The sequence below is a fragment of the Heliconius melpomene genome, chromosome 15 (genome assembly GCF_056956725.1).
Source record: "Heliconius melpomene rosina isolate 202511_hmr_F chromosome 15, ASM5695672v1, whole genome shotgun sequence".
NCBI classification, from domain to species: domain Eukaryota; kingdom Metazoa; phylum Arthropoda; class Insecta; order Lepidoptera; family Nymphalidae; genus Heliconius; species Heliconius melpomene.
The window spans coordinates 1774199-1795843 of NC_140403.1; the positions used below are offsets into that span (position 1 = coordinate 1774199).

At 32.5% G+C, this 21645-nt stretch overlaps 1 long non-coding RNA gene across 1 annotated transcript in view; it reads left to right on the top strand.

Moving 5' to 3' along the window:
* The window catches only part of LOC146531235 (uncharacterized), a 157617-nt gene that overhangs the window by 115187 nt on the left and 20785 nt on the right, over window positions 1–21645 (top strand). The window lies entirely within an intron of this gene.

The following is a 21645-nucleotide window of genomic DNA, read 5'->3' on the forward strand; positions in this document are numbered from 1 at the left end:
AATCCTTTGAAAGAGAATCGAACCCACACCCATTGCCTTTACCCACTTCAAAATTCATTCCTATTTTACGTCTCCGTTTAAACGTTAAGAAACGCCCGAAAACTTATATAATGTTATCGATAGGTATATATAAAAGGACTTGTCCTTACTGACTGAGGTAAGACGCACGCACAGCCCTAACCGCTGATGGTAGAAACGTGAAATTTGGACAAATGATTACTTTCATAATCTGGACATCCACTAAGAAGGGGTTTTTAAAAATTTTAACCCTAAAGAGGTGAAATAGGGGTTGATAGTTTGTATGGAAAAGAAAAAAATCAGCACCGATATTTATATAATTTGAAATTTAGATTTTTAAAAGTATTTAATTGAACACATATTTCATCGTTTTTTAGAAATCCCCCCCTAAGGGTGCAAATAAAGGGGTGGAAAACGGCATGGAAAAATCTTTAAAACGCCACCGATTTAATAAAATTTGAAATTTAGACTCTTAAAAATATTTCATTGAACACATGCTTCGTGGTTTATTAGAATTCTAAGTGGTTAAATAAGTGGCTAAAAAAGCAAGTGAAGCTGCGCGCGTCCGCTAGTATAATATAAGAATATGCTACATACATCTTAAGAAGAATTAAAATATCTGAGCCGCGAGCGCCAACCAACCAGTGCCAGTTGGCACTGGTTGGATATGTTGTGTGGATACTTGTCGTATTATACTTATCACTGAATGTAATCTGACGTTGAAGGCACCTATCCACTGGTATGCAATATTTATTATAAAGTACTATATATATTGTATGTTTGTTGTTGATCGAAATGTTTGTATGTCTGTACTTTTGTTACGTAATAGAGTAAAAACGACACAGATAATTTTGATTTAATTTGGTCAGATAATATTTTTTTTTGTGGTAACCTTATAATATGTATTACTACAATAATTTAAAACAAACAATACTTTATATATTTTGAATTAATTAAAGTATACAGGCCAGTCATAGGAGCACGAGCTTCCGACTTTAAGCGTTACAGTTTGTGGGTTCAATTCCCACTCGAGGACATTAAATATTTAATATATGGGGAATACAGCGTGAAGCTGATTTTTTTAAAATTTAATTTATTTCTCCATTTTCTTCATTCTCAACGAGCCACATCGTGGCAAGGAGCTTCGCCATTTACCACGCAATATCTCCGGAATTCGACGAAAAATGGAGAACGGAAGTGTTTTACCAGATTCCCAGTTTTTTTCTGACAGATACAGCGTAAAGCTAAAAAAATCCCTTTTTTGATTCGGCTCTAAAGCCATTGCGAACTATTAACAATTTTAACATCGTCGTCTAATATATAAGTATACTTATACTTATATATAATACTAGCGGACGCGCGCAGCTTCGCTAGCTTATTTAGGGGTGAATTTTAATAATGTGTTCAATTAAATATTTTTAAGAGTCTAAATTTAAAATTTTATAAAAATCGGTGGCCATTTGAAGATTTTTCCATAAAAACTTTCAACCCCTTATTTGCATCCTTAGGGGGTGAATTCTAGAAAACCATGAAACACATATTCAATTAAATATTTTTAAGAGTCTAAATTTAAAATTTTATAAAAATCAGTGGCGATTTAAGAATTTTTCCATACAAACTTTCAACCCCTTATTTGCACCCTTAGGGGGGCAATTCTAGAAAACGATGAAACACGTGTTCAATTAAATACTTTTAAAAATCTAAATTTCAATTTTTATAAAGATCGGTGCCGATTTAAATTTTTTTCCTTACAAACTTTGAACCCCTATTTCACCCCTTTAAGGTTAAAATTTTTCAAAATCCCTTCTTAGTGGATGTCCAGATTACGAAAGTAAACTTTTGTTCAAATTTAACGTTTCTACCATCAGCGGTTACGGCTGTGCGTGCGTCTTACCTCAGTCAGTGAGGACAAATCCTTTTATATATATAGATATAAGTATACTTATATAAGTTTCACTTTCACATACGCAAGGGAATGTGGGGAAGCACTAAGAAAGGATTTATTGAAATTCCTAAAAAACGAGAAAACGGAGAAAGAACATAATTTTCCATTTTCTTTGACTATAAAATGTTGATATTGTGGAAACATGTATATACATCCATATATCTAAGAAAAATCACAGGACTCTTAACCTTATCCGTCGTGAGAAAATATGCTTGTATTTACTAATGCGATAAGAAAAAGGATAACGTCGTAGAAATATATAATCTAAAACTGGATCTAAAATGGCATTTCTCTTTCTTGGCATTTGTTAAAATATATCTATATCTGTATGGGTGTATGTAGAATAAGTATTTGTCTTTCATTTTGGAAATATGTGGTTGTGGGTTCGATGCCAGGCAGGAGAAAGTGTTATGGGTTCGATTCCTACCTAAGGGTATAAAAAAATTAATATTTTCATTTCCTCGCTCTAGTAACGAGGCAAAACACGGCAACTTAAAAAGATAAAATACATACACATGTATATAGAAAATTATGGGGCGGAAATATTCCGTTTACTTCGTCCCTTCTGCTATTTCTTAAGGAAAGTGTAAAGCTAGTCTCGCCTCACTGCTCATAAAATGATCTAAAAAAAAAAAGAAAAAGCAGCTTTATCGCCCACAACAAGAGGAAAAACAGAAGAGAAGCCTAGTGTCAAAACATTCCGTTATCTCATTTTAAAAAAAAAAAAAAATGTGTTTAATCGATCGTTTCTTCAGCAAATGCATATAAAATCCATCCCGCCTAGCAAACAAAACCATTACGAGCACGACTTAATATCCTGTCAGTACATATTACGGTACAACGGTTAATTATATAAGATATCGGTGCACAGTATACTGCGGAATGAAATCTCATATACAATTTTATTATTCCCTTATTACTTTAATAATACTGTCAAAATGTTTACTATGGCATTACTGTCGCGGCTTAGTACAAATTAAGATTTTTATTACTTTTTATTTCTTATGAGGCTTCGATGTAGCTTGGAAAATATAATTTGCTTAGCAAGTTGGCTAAAGAGATCTTGCTTGGGATTATGGCATATTTAGAACATATTTAATTATCTCGAGGAAAATCGTGGCGCAGGGGAACAAGCGGGTGGACTGGAAATGTGACGGGTTGCTAGTTCGATTCTTACTCCTTGTTCTAGTAGACAGCTAAGCTCAGCGTTGCTCCCAATGTCTCCAGAATATGAAAAGTGGGATACGAAAGTATGTCAATGGGAGTGGAGTGTCTTAACATTAGGTTCCCAGGCTCTGTCAGCGTAAAGCTAACAAAAAATATATAATATTATGTTTTTTGTTCTAAAACATACATTCATCTAAAATATTAAAATAACAGCTTGTGTCAGCGATTTCGCCAAAAAATTAAATGTAAGTAACAATACCCTTATGGTACATTAAAACTAGGAGGGGAGGTAGCTTTGACCGCAGGGTCACTGGGTCACTACGAAACGATTAGTGTGATGCATTAAACGTTTTCTCGACAAACACTTAAAAACAGTTCGAACCAGTGATTACTCAAAAATCTTCAGCTTTATAATATTTGTAAATACATCCACCAATCTCTCTTATACAAAAATATTGCAACCATTTCTATTCGAAAAAAAACACTTGTTTTAATTTTTCATTTCAATTGTAATAGAGACAAAAGACAGGCAAATAGAACTATAAATAAGAAGTTAATTCTTGTTGTTAAATGTTGTTCGTTAGAGTGTCAATGTTTGTTATGCAATTAGCTGTAGGACTTATGTTTTATATATAACAACTGTAACAGTTATAGTTTGCATATAAGAAAAAATCTAAAAAGTAGCTATACATTTTTGGTTAAATCTTAAAAAATAATAGCCTAAAAGGGGGGCAAAACTTGGTATTCAAACTAGTTCAAGTGAGCTATCTGGCTAAGCTAGGATATCTAGCTTGAATTTCAGAAAAAAGCTCGATAACCCTCGGGGGGCGAACCTGACTCGCGCTTCTCTGATTTAATTTTTAACTCCGTTCGCCTCTTTACGCTAAAATTTCAAGAATCTCAACGCTGCTCTCTTGTTACCGGATCGAGTAAATGAGAATTAATTATTAATTAATTCCTGTGAGCGGATATCGAATCCACGACCGTCACTCTTAATAAAGTCAACTAAACCTACCAATTCGAAGCTGACCAATCCCTGTCACATTTCCAAAGCCAGGTTCCCTGTAATCATTAACATTTAAAAGGCATTTAAGCCTGCTATCGTTACCGGCTCCACTAATTTATTAGTTCGATAATGACACATCGGATCTCTAGGCGTATAAATCATATCAGATTTAAGAGTACGACGTCGGTCCGGGGCGCGTTGCCTACAGTACGCACCTGTTGCTTGACTGGTCATTTTGCAACTGATAAATACTTTAAATTAATATTTGCATTGTAATTATGGTGTTTACACTGTATCCCTCAGTAGGATAGGCAGAAGGAACTTGGGAACCTAGTGTTAAGTTATTCCGTTCCCATTAAAACACTTTCGTTTTCCACTTTCCGCCTAATTCAGGCACCATTGCAAAAAAACTTATTATATATGAATAGATTGATATATATTATTGCTATAAAAGCCAACAAAATTTCATAAATCAGCAATCATTCGCTACAGAAATATTTATTGTTGTGCGCATAATCATAGCACATTACTATCTCAAGAGTTTGATTTCTGTAATTGAATATTTTTTTTTTCAGATTTAAGCTGTATTCTGGACGCAGCAGGGAAACTAGTTAAGACACTCCGTTCCCCACTTTCCACCGTGTTCTGGAGGCATTGCGTGTTGAGTGGCCTTATGCCTTATTCCTTATATTATATACAATTTAGGAACAGATATTCTAATAGAAAATGAAAGGGAGCTAAAACTAAAAGAGGATTTACGTTAACGGAAATACGAGAATTTCTATTTTACGTCTTAAAATCATTCAAATATTTAAAAAAACAACAAAATAATAAATAAAAATACATATTTAGTGTGTATAAGGCTGTATAACATAAGATAAAATTATAGTATCCCAGGCTAGTGTCACAGTGTCGCGGCTCTCGTTAGCGACATGCGATCTAAACGCACAGACATAGATCTGGCGTGCAAGTGAAATTTACAAGCGTAACGCGTAAAGCGTAAAAGTGTAACCGCGACTGGTTGTGAGTTCGATCCCCATTCGAGGAAATTAAATATTAAATATTTTCATTTCTTCGCTCTGGTGTCCAGGCAAAGCGCGGCGTTGAGTTCCGCCACTCAACACGCAATGCCTCCAGAATTTGTCGAAAAATGGGGAACGGACTGTTTTAACACGAGGTTCGCTTTCCGTACCCTGCCGTGTACGGGATGCAGCGTGAAGATGATTTATTTTATTTCTTTACATATTTATATAACTCCATAGACACAAATTACTTTTATTTTAACTTCATACTGTATCCCGCATTTACTGAACTAGTACAGCAGGGTAGGCAGAGGGAACCTAGTAGGAGTCTAGTACTAAGTTGAAATAACAATAAATAATTGTCCTGAGTGAAATTTGAACCCACAATCGTCGCGTTTATAGACGCAAAACGACAGTTTCATTTTAATAAAATAAAACTTTTTCCAAACTAGTAAAATTGCAACTCGTTATTGGTCGATCCAAGTATTTTTCAATTGGTGGTCACTCCACCGTCACGTTAGAACGGAAGCCATTATTAGATTATGTAAATGCTAGCTATAATACTTAGATGGTATGTTTTTCTATTTATTTTACCAACATTTTAACATCAATTATGTTCAATTAAGTTCTAATATTTTGTCTTTTTTGATAAAGGAAATAGCCTCTTCCTCGTTCTAGTGGTTGTCACTATATATAAAAAAAAACAATTGAAAAGGCAAAGATATACCCATTTCCTTAATAAAATTAAGAATAAACTTTAATATTAAAAGTCAATATGAAATTATGTATTATTCTTCATTAAAATGAGGTAGTTAAAGTATCCCAGTAATATTACTTTCTTACAGTCTTTAGAACACAAAGTCTATATTTTGCAACAAGCAACCCTATATTAGGGTCTCTCCAGACAAACGTACATGCAATTATTAGCAATATATCGGATAAGATATTATATTCAAGAAATCAAACCCAATACTTTGCACGCTGTCGTAGAATTTGCAATTACAAAAAAATTACAATAATTAAATTATCGTCTTTATGTCTTAGGACATAGAGTTCTCGATTTTCCGTAGAGTTTTCAACGGTAGGCGCTCCGATACATGCCTTCCCACCCACGTCCTCTTATCACGACCAATCACAGTAATCTGTATGAAATTAGTAGAACTTCACGCAATTCACAACAATTGTAACGACGACGACGCCATTATTGAATTTCCAACGGAAAGCGGCAGCTGTAACGTAATTGTGTAGATTTATGTTCTTTCCATAATTTAAATTAACGGCACTTCTCTTTTTATGTGTGTATAATATTTGCATTTGTTTTTATTATTATATGCTTATTTGAACATAATATGCTTTGTTCGAAGCCGGCGTGGCGTCCGGAAGCTCCGTCACTCAAAAGGCAATGTCTCAAAAAATTGGGCGAAAAGTTTTTAAAATTATTATTATAATTAGGATTATCTTAATACTAATTTCCCTCTGCCTATACAAAACATAGTGGATAAAATTATTTCAATAAAAAAATAAAATAATGAAAATTTTAAATTGAATAAAATAAAGTAATTTCATTTCAATACATCAGCGCTTTCCGTTCTTATATGTCGTAAAACGAATGAAAAATATGTTTTAAACATTGACTTGACCAAGAAGATTACTATTTCCAAATTGATCTAACTTAAATGATTTAAGATTGTCTAAATGATAACAAATCATACTAAAAACTATGAAAGTCCTATTTTGAAACTAAAAAAATATTTTTATCTTTATTAAAAAAAATAAAAATTCCAGACACAAAATCTCTAAAAAATAAACATCATCATCTATATCCCATTTATACAGGCCAATGATATGATTGATATATTACTACGATATATTTGCTGTAAGTTGGTGAGGAGTTGGGTTTCCTAGAGAGTCCAGATAGTACTGCAGTATCAGGACAAGTTTAAAACGTGTAAACAATATTGTTGAAGCGACCGAATACGAAATATAACATGGCAGACCAGTGGAAGTTGCTTAAATCGTTTGATTAATTAGAAAAGAGCTGATAATCTTGAACACGGTTGAACATATTATCTTGAATGAATACAGAACCAGAACTCTCTCTCTCTCTCTCTCTGTGTCTCTTTCTTGAGTCACCTTTCAAACAAAAAAATCCAAATACAAATGCTGATCCGTTTAGGAGCTACGATGCCACAGACAGACATACAAATACGTACATACACACACATACACAAACACGTCAAACTTACCCCCCCCCCCCCCCCCCTGTTTAAGCCGGACACTAAAAACTAGGAACTCTAAGCATAACAATTAAAAAGGACATATGATACCTATGTCTCCTTGCAAAACATAAGGCTGCGAAACAAGCTATTTATTACTAGTTTCTAGGAATAAAGGTTTATTATTATTAAATTGTGAATAGCTTCTTTTTCTGTAAAATAGAAATTATTTCCACTTATAGTTCATTGCGTGACTAATGAATTGTAAAACAGCATTAAACTTTATTAAACAAAAAAATTGTATCCTATCCTATGTCTTATAAAACAAAGTCGCTTTTCGTGTCTGTCTGAACTTTCTAACTCTTCTTCTTCTAAACCACCCAACGGATTTTAATGCAGTTTTCACCATTAGGTCGAGTATTTTTCAGGGAAGGTTTATATATAGTTTATTATTTGTACATTCTTATGTAAATTAACATAAATACGATAAATGTGTCTAAAGTCCTACCCGTTGAGACAGTTTCGCGCATGCGCTGCTCTAATGGTAAGTAATACATGAAAATAATGTACTGGAGTATTGTTCCTCTTAATAAGATCTACAAAAAAGTTCGCGATAGCATATTCGTATCTTTAAGAATAACGTGTAGTGATCATTTTTCTGTCTAAAAATAATAATTTTAATGTATTTTTTATTGTGAGTCATATTTTCCCATAATCGTATTAATCCTTATCCTTTAAAATACTTTATTAATTTTCTACGTTAAACGAAGATAAAATTTGCTTTTTAAACTATTTCGAAATTGCGAATAGTTTTAGAGAAAAATGCATTTAATTTTTAACACATCACGCCGTTCACACATCAGCTGTATCGACTCAAGTTTTACTTATCCCTTACTCTTAGCATATAAATAAGTATATTAGTTACGTTGGCCATTTAATGTAGATCAAAACTGTCTTTTACTATTTTTCATTTTAATAAGTACTTTAGAAGTTGTTACAATATCAAAAAATCCTTGCTGCGAAACGGCTCGCCTCGACGTTTTGCTTATACAATTGCGCCCGCCGCGCCCGCCTGCCTTACACGCATCGGTGGTTCAGTGGTAGAATGCTCGCCTGCCATGCGGGCGGCCCGGGTTCGATCCCGGCTGATGCATTCTATTTAATTTTCCTCACAGGCAGCCACGTAGTGCTTGCTTTTCATCAGGGACAGAATACCCTATTCAGCATTAACCACAAGCTCGAAAAAGAAAAAACCCGCCTGCCTCTATAGCAACGAAGATTTAGATGCGTTTGCACGTATTGGATAATTGCAGTTGAATGTATTATTTCAGCGCGATATATTTGATTTCATATATTTTGTAGTAGTTATTAGTAGGTAGGTTTTTGTTTATAATTTCTTCCGTTTAAAAATAGTCATTTAACTTTCTAAAAATAGTCATTTAAATATATTTTAATAAGTACTTGAAAAGATTAGTAGCACAGATTTAAAATTACGGTACCTACTAAAAAATCCTTGCTGTGTAAAACAATTGGAAAATCCTTATTGAAACTACGAAAATGCGGGTTGCATTAGGGTTTATTAATTTTCACATTATCTTAAGTGCTTTGCAAACATACATTATATGAATAATCCAGTAGTTAAAGCGGGCGAAGCCGCAAGAGGGTCGCTAGTAAAACTATAAAAACAATAAACGACTAAACTACCAAGTATTTAACTTATTCATATAATTCAACATTTACCTTCTCTAAATGTTCTTTATGTTTTCAAAGAAAATATAAAAATTTATTGTATTTTCATTTGGTATTTTTAAATTACTAATCGTTATGTCCGATGGAAGTTGACGGAAGAGGTGAAAATATGCACTGTTGCGAGCAATTATCAACGTTCATTAACACAATAGAATACGAGTAGATACAAAAAGTACCTATACTATATTTCGTGGAATAAAAATAATCGATGTTTCCAAGCATACCATGCAATAATTAACATGAACAATTAAAATACTAGGGTCATAATTGACCTAAACATTGCAACTGCCCTCAAGTCATACTCAATAAAGGTCATGTGCGAGTCGTGCTCTCGCACCGAGGGTTCTGTATCAATTTCAGGATTGTAGATCAACGGGAAGTACCTACAACTTATAAAAGTTGACAGATTATGTTATGCGCTGATTTTTTTTAAGTGAACTACGATTATAAGTTTGTAATTGTTTTCATGTGTAATATAAATATAAAATTAATTTTTTTGCATTTTTTCCTTTATTTGTCCCGTAATTTATCAATTCTTGCCAAATCTCATTATTGTAGGTCTACGTGAAAAATCCTATAGGTTTTGACTGGCGGCTCATGAAATATCTATTAATTAGCACTTTTCGAATTTTTCCTTTATTTGTATTATTATGCTTCTCTCTCTTTTCAGGCACGGAACCCTAAAAGCAAACAAAGAATGCATGACATTGAAACTAAGATAACAGTACCTGAAGTTCATTAAACTAGTACGGTTAATTTTAGCCAAGCACAAGGTGGTTGATAAAAAACAGCAGTACGTGACTTTACGTCTAATTTGTCTAATTTTTTAATTACAGAAAAGTATTTTAGACTTAGTGGTTATAAAGACCGCGGTCCTTATATAATAAGGTTAATTATGTTTATATTCGCTAATGAATGGATTGTAATTTAATAATTTGAGTACTTCCATGTATTATATACTTATCCTGTAAGGAATAACTGGACTGGACTGGAAACATCGACGACAATCTTTTCTTTGAAAGCCTCATTAAAATGAGATACCTCTGTTAATGTAAGAGAAAGCTGATGATACAAACACATGCAGAGATTGCTAAAGTATATTTTTAATTAATATAATACTTAAGAGAAATATATATTTATATACATATACGTAAGACGTTGAATTGAAACTATATGAAAATGAAAAATTTCATTCTGATATGAAAAAAAAAACATTTCCTCGTAACTCCTGGTAACGAGTTTCTAATTAATATAATTATCACCCCGAAGAATAGAGCAGATAAACTATTAAAAAAAAAATCTCAAATATATGTAACTAGAATTAATTTAAAAAAATAGATTTTTCTTAACAAAAACAATAATTAATTAAAATTTAGTCCGCATAAATACAGTGTATGCGTAGAATAAATCAACAAGCACGTACATTTATAATTAGGCAACCCGCCAATAGAGGCAGTCGACGATCTAACTCTTTATACAGCCTAACATGACAAGCTACTTTTATCTTACAAATTTAATTTTTCACTCAAACAAATAAAAACACCCTCTTATTCCTATAAAAAATAAGGTTGAAAATAGAATGTTTAAGATTTTTCCAGCTGTCCCACCTAAAGCGTCCCAAATCACGCTACGTGCGTTCCGTTTCACGCAATACAATGCTAATAGGAGCAAGTGCCATCTGATTTATGACAATTACAAATGGACGTCGATACTATACAATGATAATGTATGTAATGCAAGTAATTCTATGTTGTTCTTGTTTTATAGCTGTTGGTATGGACACGCGCTAGCGTTGCAGCCAGGTACTTATAAAAATTGAAATCTACAATGTGTATTTTACACAAGACATTTTAAGTTGTTATTAACCTATGAAGGGCTCCAGTTCATAAACCCGTTAGTCGATATGAGTAAATTAATTTTACTCATATCGACTAACGTTTGTTAAAACGCATTTGTTAAAACCCCCTAGTTGGTAGTGGTTATAAAATTTTAACTATTTAACTCAAAAGGTTATTGATATATTAGCATTTTTTTGGCTTACTCATCAAAAACCTAACCATTATAGGCAGATTCATTAAAACGTTTCCATTCTTCATTTTCTGTGGAATTCAGGCGCCATTGCGTGTTGAGTGGCAGAGCTCAAACGCAAAGCAAACGCCTATGCCTCGTAATCAGAACGAAGAATAGAAAATATTAATTATTTCATTTCCTCAAGTAAAAATCCAATCCTCAATATATCGCGTTTATTAAGTGGCTAATCGCACACTTGTGCACCACGACTGGCCCCAAATAGCCACTTTAATATTGTGGACGTTTATAATTAAAACATTTTTAATACAAAATCTTCACTAAAAATCAAGCAGAATTGTCGATTCACTTATAAACCTTACCATAAGCTAGACAAGCAATCTCATACAATTTCTACAAGAATAATAGCCCTATCGAATACTCCATTTGGAATATTTGACACGACAAACTGTAGAACGACGATGCTATTGAAATATAGTCCATATTACCACCACATAAGGTGATGAGCAGTACCCAATTTACTCTTATGGAATCCTTTGAATCCAGTGTTTGCGTTTTTGGCCAGGATTGTTTAGGCATTATTTTGTCTCCTACAACTAACGCACAAAGCCGTGTAGGTGTTCGGAATAGCTTTAAAATTACCTGGCCACATTCTAGGCTATTATACCTTTTGTAAATTGCTGTACTGACGTGTGAAACAGCCTGAACTATTCGGCTGAACTTAGATATTGGTATCGATTGTTGTACCCAAATGGGGTTAATAATGCTGACATCTAAATAAACTTACATTTGCGTATTATAATTTTGAATTTACTAAATTTTGTATTATAATGCCATGTTTTGTTGAAATTTCTAATTAAAATTGAAAATTCGTTTGCAGTTTGCCCATATAAAACCTATGTAGAGATCGTCTACTCTTAAACTGAACTTATAAACACATACTAACAAGTGCAATTACAGTACTCTTATTTTGTCATTTGTCACTTAAAACGTCAGTGTAAAAAATAGCATCAGCAAAAAAATATATAACATAATAAATAAATAATAACATTTTAAATCGCATTTTATACTGACACTTTTACACTAATTTGCCTCAAATTGACATTAGATGATTTATTTTGTTTGTCTAAGAACTGTTATGTCATTAGTTTCTGAATTCAATAGTATGAGAACATAAAATAATTTGCATCTTTTATCTGAAAAAAAAAATGGTTTTAACGCCTGCATAGAAACTCTCCGATACATTTAAATAATTATCTTTAACTTCAAAAAAGAATGTGTTCTGTTATAACAGACACATATGTCTGTTATATTGCCTATAGGCAGTTTCTATTTTGCTGTTATAAACTTTAAAATTAAATAACTAAAAAATATATAAAAAAATCTAGTATTTATGTATTATTTATTATTTTTTTTTTTGCTGATACTATTTTTATGTAATTGTGATTACCTATTTGTGTGTTCTTAAGTTTAGTTTTACAGTAGATTATCTGTACCTAATATACAATATTCAAGATGTTTATTGTAGTACATTTATTTATACATAATGTTAGGATTTTGCTCAGAGATTAATATCTAATTTAAGAGATGGAGCGGAAAATAAAAATACCATATGTTAAAAAAATATGTCAGTGGTACAACGATTGAGTGGAAACGAAAGTTGTGAGTTCGAATGGCCCTCGGGGAACGATTATATTTATTTCCATTTCTTTACTCCTGTTTATGAAGCTGGGCGTTAAATTCTGAAGGTAGAGAATGGAATGTTTTAATACTCGGTAGGCAGAGGCCTACTCTGTTATGCCAAAAAATTAAGCTAATCAACTAACCTAACTAGAAGCTAACGTTTATTATCAAGCAAATTCTTCAAAATTTATGATAAATTTAAGTAAAATTTCTATGTACTCTTAACTAAACTTGCGTAGAGACAGCGAAATATAGACTCCCTGTGGGGGACCTATATTCCAATTTATTATGCATACTAAATATGTTAAGCAATACCGCGTAAGTAACAATTCATTTGCACTGAACTACACGCAATAATTGGTAAGGTATTTCTGAATACCTGCCACTTGTGGTCTTATTAGACGTATAATGGGGCCCGTAATATTCATAATATTTTAAGAATTTGATATTATTAGACCCTACTTCTCTATTACTGCCTTCTTACAACATTCTGAGATTTCTCCGTATATGGTTAATAATGAAAATTGCAGCATTTGATTGTATCACGACGGTTGTCGGTTCAATTTCCATTCCATGTTGTTTGGAAAAACCTTACCGACCTTACCTCGATTGGAAATTGAACCACAAACATCGGATTTAAAGTCAGACGCTTTAGCTTAGCCTTTAGGGTGATATATTTATTTAATTACCAAATTTAACTTCTCATCCGTACAATGATTAGAATTTCCTATTTTTAAAGTCTGTTTTTTGTTTTAAAATTTAACAAATTATATGTACATATATAATAATAATAATAGGATATTATTATACCATTATTAGTTAATTTAGTTCGCAAACCGATCCATTGTCCCGTTGTAGAGCTATTACAAATGTCTTTATTCTTACAACCACCCATAGAGTTCATTTAAAAGTTAATTATAAAGATGAGACTTAAATAGATAAGCTTTATTAAAAGCATTACGTGGCGTTTTTGGTATATTTAACGGTAATGTCAAAGATAATTTCGTTTCGTGAGCTATTTTGTGATAGCACTGAAAGGTCGCAGGTTCATTTTAATTTCTAATTTTCGCTTGTATTGTTTATGTTTTTTTTTTCATATCGAAACTGTCCACGTTATGTTGTCTGATGAAAATTATAGATATAAAAATTTAAGCATCAACGACTGGCCTCTATCTATATTATATTTGTATAAAAAAACATTTTATTTATGTAAGATTTTTTTGTTTCAAGTTGTATTCCGCACACACAAAGGTAGACAGAGGGAACCTAGACTGAAGATACTCCGTTTTCTGTCCCATTTTCTGTCGAACTCTGAAGGCGTTGCGTGTTAAGTGGCGGGACTCAACGCCGCACTTTGCCTCGCCACCAGATATTTTATTTAATAAATTAGAATATTTTTCTTCTGCGTGTAAAGTTGCAGCACGAGCTAGTCAACCCACAAGCGGCATAGCGTGACACAAAATGATGTAATGCCGTGTCTACGCAGATTGGTTAAGTACACCAATTACAAAGTCTATCCAGCAGCAGGTGCTTTGGTTATGTAGCACAGATAATAAAATATTATATTATATATGGAATATGTAATAACTGTTTCGAATAATATCTTTTAGCTGTTGAAAAAGCGGAGTGGTACATCACTTCGTCCTTTTGTGTTTTAAAATGAGATATAGCATTTTTGAATGAAAATCGACGTAAGGTTCCCTCATAACGAACACCGTTACTGTGAATCTCACTTTCTCAATTTTCTCATTTGGATTGGAGCAGTTAATGAATTATTTTCTTTGTGGATATACGAAAATTGGAGTACTATTAATTCATATATATATATATATATGATATATTTTCAAATTAATATATATATATATATATATATATATATATATATATTAATTTGAAGTCCTTTTTATTTAAGTAGATAAATCTTAGCTACTACGATACTAGAATTATGTATTTATTCACACTGTATCAGAGTTTATAACTACCACGTCTCTTTCGATGAGTAGCCTTCTTACTATAACACGTGAAATTCACATATTTAAGCTTTTGCAGAACAGAATAATATTATTAAAATATTATAATAAAAAAGATAGGAAAAATTATAAAAAGATTTGGTAATTTCATGAACATGTATGAATTATAATTAATTAAAACATACGATGAAAACTTTCGCAAATATAATAATCGTTTAATAAATAATCGATTTAAAAACACTTTGTATCGATTTTAAGTTAAGTTTAGTGCCTATAAGTCGAAACCCCAATTTAAAAATATTTTTAAATGGGTACACCCACCTCCTTCACTTTAATTGAACCAACGCAACGTTTGTAATGGGGCGGACATTTTTTCTGTTCATTTCGCAAAAAAAACACTAACGAAGTAAACGTACAAAAGGGCCAATTATTCAATATTCTTATAGAGAGCCGAATAATAAATGAAAAAAAAACTAATTATATAGGACCTTTATAAGTTAGCAATAAAAAATGTCATACAAAATTGCCAATGAAATTTATTATGAGTTCCAAATGTAATTGTAACTTGTTTTAATCTTCTCTTTTTAGGGTTCCTCTAAAAGTAAATATGGAACCCTTATGGGATCACTTTGTCGTCCGTCTGTCCGTCTGGCAAGATCATTTATGTCGAGATCGCGTGGAGGTATCAACTAATAGTTTCTAAGTTAACGCAATCAAAAGTTACGAGCAATTATTTGCTGCATTCTGTATGAATTTCACCGCGTAATCGAAACCTATAGAAAACTACCTGTACCCGATACCCCGATACCTACAATAATAAAGTTTGGGAAAAAGTGAGAATTTACAATACAAATAATGGAAAATCCGAAAAATTTATAGGTATTTCATATAAAAAAATAATGACAAATTTAAATTTGCCAATTTTTATTAGTAGTACATTCCAACCACTTACAATCGGTTGGTACGGAACCCTCGGTGAGCGAGTCCGACTTGCACTTAACAGTTTTTTTCATACTTCATCAAAAATTTTACTTTTTGTTCGTTACCTTTGTCAGAACTCGATTACATCAGGCAATTTTCTCGACTTAAAAGTTACAATTCTTAATATATTTTGCCTTATCTATACCATTTTTATGTTATTAAATGCTTGTAATTATTGTGATATGGATGTTTTTTATTTGAGTACTTTGTCAAATTCTTTAAATTATAATTATAGATAAGGATATCTTTTATGTTTGTCTGTCGAATAAAATTATATTTACGCGATATTTAATTATTATTCATATCAACTATGTATTACTACTGTATAAGCTAAAGGTTGCGTGTTCGATTCCCACTCGCTCCCTGCGCCATGACAGGCCTCTATAAAATTATTTATATTAATATCTAAACAATATTTAAATTAACATTATTCAATGGGAAAAATAATTTTGCTGATAGAACTTCCACATTAACCTCTATTCTGTTGAAAGCAACCGCAGTATAAAATGTAAATATATGGTAGTTTCTTGGACGGTTGGAATTAAATCACGCAGAGATGTTTGAAATTGTGGATAATACAAATATGTATAATATATGGCTTATATGAAACTTTTTCTTTTTTTATTAGGATAGGTAAAAGGAGCCTGGAAACCTATTGTTATGACATTTCGTTCCCATTAAGCACTTAGGTACGTAACCCACTTTCCGTTGAATTTTCAAAGCCTATTGTATGCCTACAGGATTCAGCGGAAATTGGAGAAAAGAGTGTCTTAACACTAGGCTCCCTCCCTCTGCCTACCATGCTACATACGGAATACAGCTTAAATCTAAATAATAAAAAAAATTACAAAATCGATGCGTGATAAATCAATAACATATTAAATCGTAAATCTGCTTTATAAGGTCTTGCGTCAGCTAAATCACTTGCGCTCTAACAGCATGTGTCTAACTAAGGATAAATAAATCCTATAACACTAGAATTAGAATTTATAAAAGTTCTTTTGTCGTTGAGACATTAAAGAGGGAATAGAAGTTTAGTTACAGAGAGCCTGATATCAAGACACTCCTTTCTTCACTTTCCAACTGAATTTCAGACATTGCTTTTTGAGTGGCAAAACTTAACGACAAAAATATTTTTTAATTCCCTGAGTGTGAATCGAACTCACAACCGTCGTGTTTTCAGTAAGTTTCTATTAAATGTATGTAATAAATTTTAGAATTATCTACAGAACTTGGCACTCAAATGTATCCCAATTTGTTACTCAAAAATCACCAATATTCATAATATTAAACTTAGCTCCTATTTTCATAAAGTTAATTTTCACCACATAACATCTCTGAAAGAACAGAAAGTGGAGAACGAAGAGATATGCAAAATATAAGTAGAACTTAGAATAAAATTACTAACTAAAAACAAAGAAATTATCATTAAAATATGTAAGTATCTGAGACGTCAACATGCAGCTATAAGACAATGAAATAAGCTTTTCCAATGAATAAATTTACGAGAACTAGAAATCATATTAGAAATCTTGCTATTAATATTCAAAATGTAAACTCAACAATTTTGATATTAGTTTTAGTCACGTTTCAGAATTGTGAATTATGTACATTATTTTCGTAACCAACTTCTTTCCGCAAATAGCAAGGTAGGCAGAAGGAACCTATTGTTAGAACACGGAAACGGGGGAACAGGTTCCCAGGCACTCTTCAAAATTAAAGACATTTCCATAACTTCGCTCTGGTTTAGAGATAAAGCGCGGCGCTGAGTTCTGCCACTCAACACGCAATATATCCAGAATTCGGCGGAAAGTGGGGAACGGAATGTCTTAACACTAGGTTCCATCTGCCTATCCTGCTGTATACGGGATACAGCGGAAAGCTGATTTTTTTATTATTATTATTTCCATTTAACCATGGATGCGTATTCACAGCTTAAGGTTAGTTTTTATATAAAGTTAACACCTGGCAAGTATTTAACTCTATAAAATACCTGCTAAAGGTAATAGAATTCCATCTCGAAATGGCGTCAAGTGCTAAAGATCATATCAAAACCTCATTAGTTGAAGTGACAAATGCAAAAACTGCAAGCACTTAAAATACCAATTACAAAAAGGAAAACTGAGCTTAGAAAATCTAAGTCCAACTAACGTTTACTTTACCACTGAAGGCCTTAAAAGGGAAGGACTTTAATATGTTTTTTTTTTTCAGTTTCACACTGAATTCCAGGATATGAGGATAATTATTTTTAACATAAATCTATATGAGGACGTCGTAGCGCAACGGCGCAAGGGTATGACTGTAACTCCAGAATTCGACGGAATATGAAGAAAAGAGTGTCTTAACACTAGGTTCCCTCTGCCTACCCTGCTGTGTGCGGGACACAGCGTGAAGCTGATTATCTATATTTTATAATGGCTACTTAAAGAATATATACATGCTCCTTATACGAACAACACTTTTTCCACCGCAAAACGGAGAGACTAACGAGATCTACAAACTACTAAGATCCTTAAATTCCAAACAAACTCTAGGACTTTTAAAGTAACGATCAATCATTAGAGTCGAGGCGTCAGCAGGTTTTTTATAATCGACAGCTTTATCACAAGTGGCACTGGTAATTGCCTTAAGCGCTGATGTGGACACTATAAAAAACCTTACACTCTCACGATTTCTAGTGTCAATAAAATGTTCATTTTTACTAACTATGCTCTTATTTTTTTAGGGTTCCGAACCTCAAAAGGTAAAAACAGAACCCTTAACCCTTGTCTGTCCGTTTGTCTGTCTTGTCAAGAGCCTTTATCTCAGGAACGCTTTGAAGATATCCAGTTGCAATTTTAGCCTTTTGATTTTGACCGATTTTGTGAAAAGATCGTATTATTACATTTACATTAAAAAAAGACATGCTGGTTTATATCACAAAAAACGCCAACGCGTATTCCGACGATATAAAGGGAATTAAAATTAATAGCATATATATGTAGTAGTGTAGTAGTTCAGGAAATAATCAGATCTTAAAGGTGGGCAAAATTTATACGGAATCCTCGATGGGTCAGCCCGACTGGCACTTAACCGGTTTTTTTCTTAAATAGAAATATTTGAATATGATTTTTAAATTGGCTATAACCAATTACAATCTCGTTATTTTGATTATAAAAAAAGTTATAATATTTAAACATATTTTAAATTCTCATAGGAAGTATTGAACTTCATTAGTGGATGTTCATGTGACATTTTGGTTTATATATAAAACTTTATTATACTTATTGAAATATTTATTTACGTTTATATTTCCATTTCTCCGCTCTGGTGCCACTCAACACGCAATGCCTCCAGAATTCGGCAGAAAGTGGGAAATGAAGTGTCTTAACACTACGTTTCCCGACCCTGTTGTGTGCGTAATGCAGTGTGGAGCTCATAGTTTTTTAAGCGGTTTGTCTCTCCTAAGTATTTGCTTAATAGGCTGTTAGCAGGTTTACACTTTAAGCCGACAATATATGATTCTATTTAAGTAAATTACGCTTAAAACTTAAGGACCGATTAAAATTTTATTCTTACTTAAAAGCGATACGAAAAATTATGATCTTAACAGCGAGCGTGATAGTAAAGCGCCATTTTATTTTATGACTTATAAAATCTTAATAGTATAATGAGATGCGATACATTCAAAACACACCAATACATATAAGCATTTTTAACCGACTTGTGCAAAAGGACACTGTAATTTTTTTTATGTTTGATACCTTAGAAATTTCTGGCTGAGTGAACCGATTTTGATAATTCTTTTTTTATGGAAAAGTCATAATGGAACTGTTGTCACATATCGAGTGTGTAAAATTGGGTTGCCGGGTTGCCTCTGGCTACCCTGAGACATGCGGGATACAGCGTGAAGTTATAAAAACACCATACATTTCTATTAATCTGTGAAATTAAGTTAAAACCTAAAGAATGATTTCCGTTCACTCCGTTCCCAACTTTCGTCACAATTTTCGTAGCATTGCCCTTTATTTACAAGAAAATGAAAATAAATACAGTCATTCTCTTCAGTGGGGATCGAACCCTCAATCAACAGGCTTAAACGATGACCGACTGCGCTACAATGGCTTCCAATAACTCGTTCACTAGCAGGAAAAACCTATGAAATATAAATATTAAATATAAGCAAACGAAGCAAATCAAGCATATCATATATAACTATTATGATAAAAAATTAATTAGAAACATACACCAATTAAAATGGTAACGGGAGCGCGTATGACATATCTTTATAATAACGAGACGATCGCTTTGACGCGTTCAATAACATCCTAGAGGTATAGAGATTGATCCGGCGATTACTTTTTGTTTATTTGTAAAGATTTATTAATAGAAACGGTAGCTAAGGTAGTGTTTTGGAAATAGTTTAATTTTTAATTTCCCGCTGTAGGTATTCGGCATAAAGCAAGGAACCTAAGGTTAAGACCTCCGTTCCTCAAACACCGGTAAAATTTTGAGACATTACGTGTTGAGTAGTGGAACTTACGTAGCAAATATGAAGTTTAATAATTCATTCTCACGAGCAATCGTTATCTATATATATAAAAGGACTTGTCCTCACTGATTGAGGTAAGATGCACGCACAGCCGTAACCGCTGTGCTTAGAAACATGAAATTTGGACAGATGTTTACTTTCGTAATCTGGACATCCACTAAGAAGGGATTTTGAAAAATTTTTACCCTAAAGGGGTGAAATAGGGGTTGAAAGTTTGTATGGAAAAAAAATAAATCGGCACCGATTTTTATAAAATTTGAAATTTAGATTTTTAAAAGTATTTAATTGAACACGTGTTTCGTCGTTTTCTAGAATTCTCCCCCTAAGGGTACAAATAAGGGGTTGAAAGTTTGTATGGAAAAATCTTTAAAACGCCACCGATTATTATAAGATTTTAAATTTAGACTCTTAAAAATATTTAATTGAACATGTGTTTCATGATTATCTAGAATTCACCCCCTAAGGGTGCAAATAAGGGGTTGAAAGTTTGTATGGAAAAATCTTTAAATCGCCACCGATTTTTATAAAATTTGAAATTTAGACTATCAAAAATATTTCATTAAACACATGTTTCGTGGTTTATTAGAATTCACCCCTAATTATGTAAGCGAAGCTGCGCGCGTCCGCTAGTATAGATATATGAAGAATTCAATATAAATATAATATGTACAGATATGAAGAATATAAATATAATATGATATGAAATCGATTTACGAAAATTATTATGATTTAAAAAATCGCGTTTGTATGGGAGCCTTCATAAATATGTATTTTATTTAGTTTTTTAGCATTTGTTGCTATTAATAATATATTCCAAAACGCATTCCATTGAGATTCTTATACAATAACTAACAGATAGGAAACAGCCTGTACAGTATAGAAGCTGTTTTATAATGTCAGATAATAACACATGTATCGAGATGTTATCGTGTCGAGATTGGCGTTTTATCTCCGATGAGATCGTAGAACGAGATGGTTGTTGATATACGAGATATATTATAGCTTAAATCCATAGACATATGTATATATTTGGATTTAAGCAGTTTCACGCTTTTTTCACGAATCTATATATATAAAAGGACTTGTCCTCACTGACTGAGGTAAGACGCACGCACAGCCGTAACCGCTGTGCGTAGAAACGTGAAATTTGGACTGATATTTACTTTCGTAATCTGGACATCCACTAAGAAGGGATTTTGAAAAAATTTAACCCTAAAGGGGTGAAATAGGGGTTTAAACTTTCTATGGAAAAAATTTTAAATCGGCACCGATTTTTATAAAATTTGAAATTTAGATTTTTAAAAGTATTTAATTGAACACGTGTTTCAT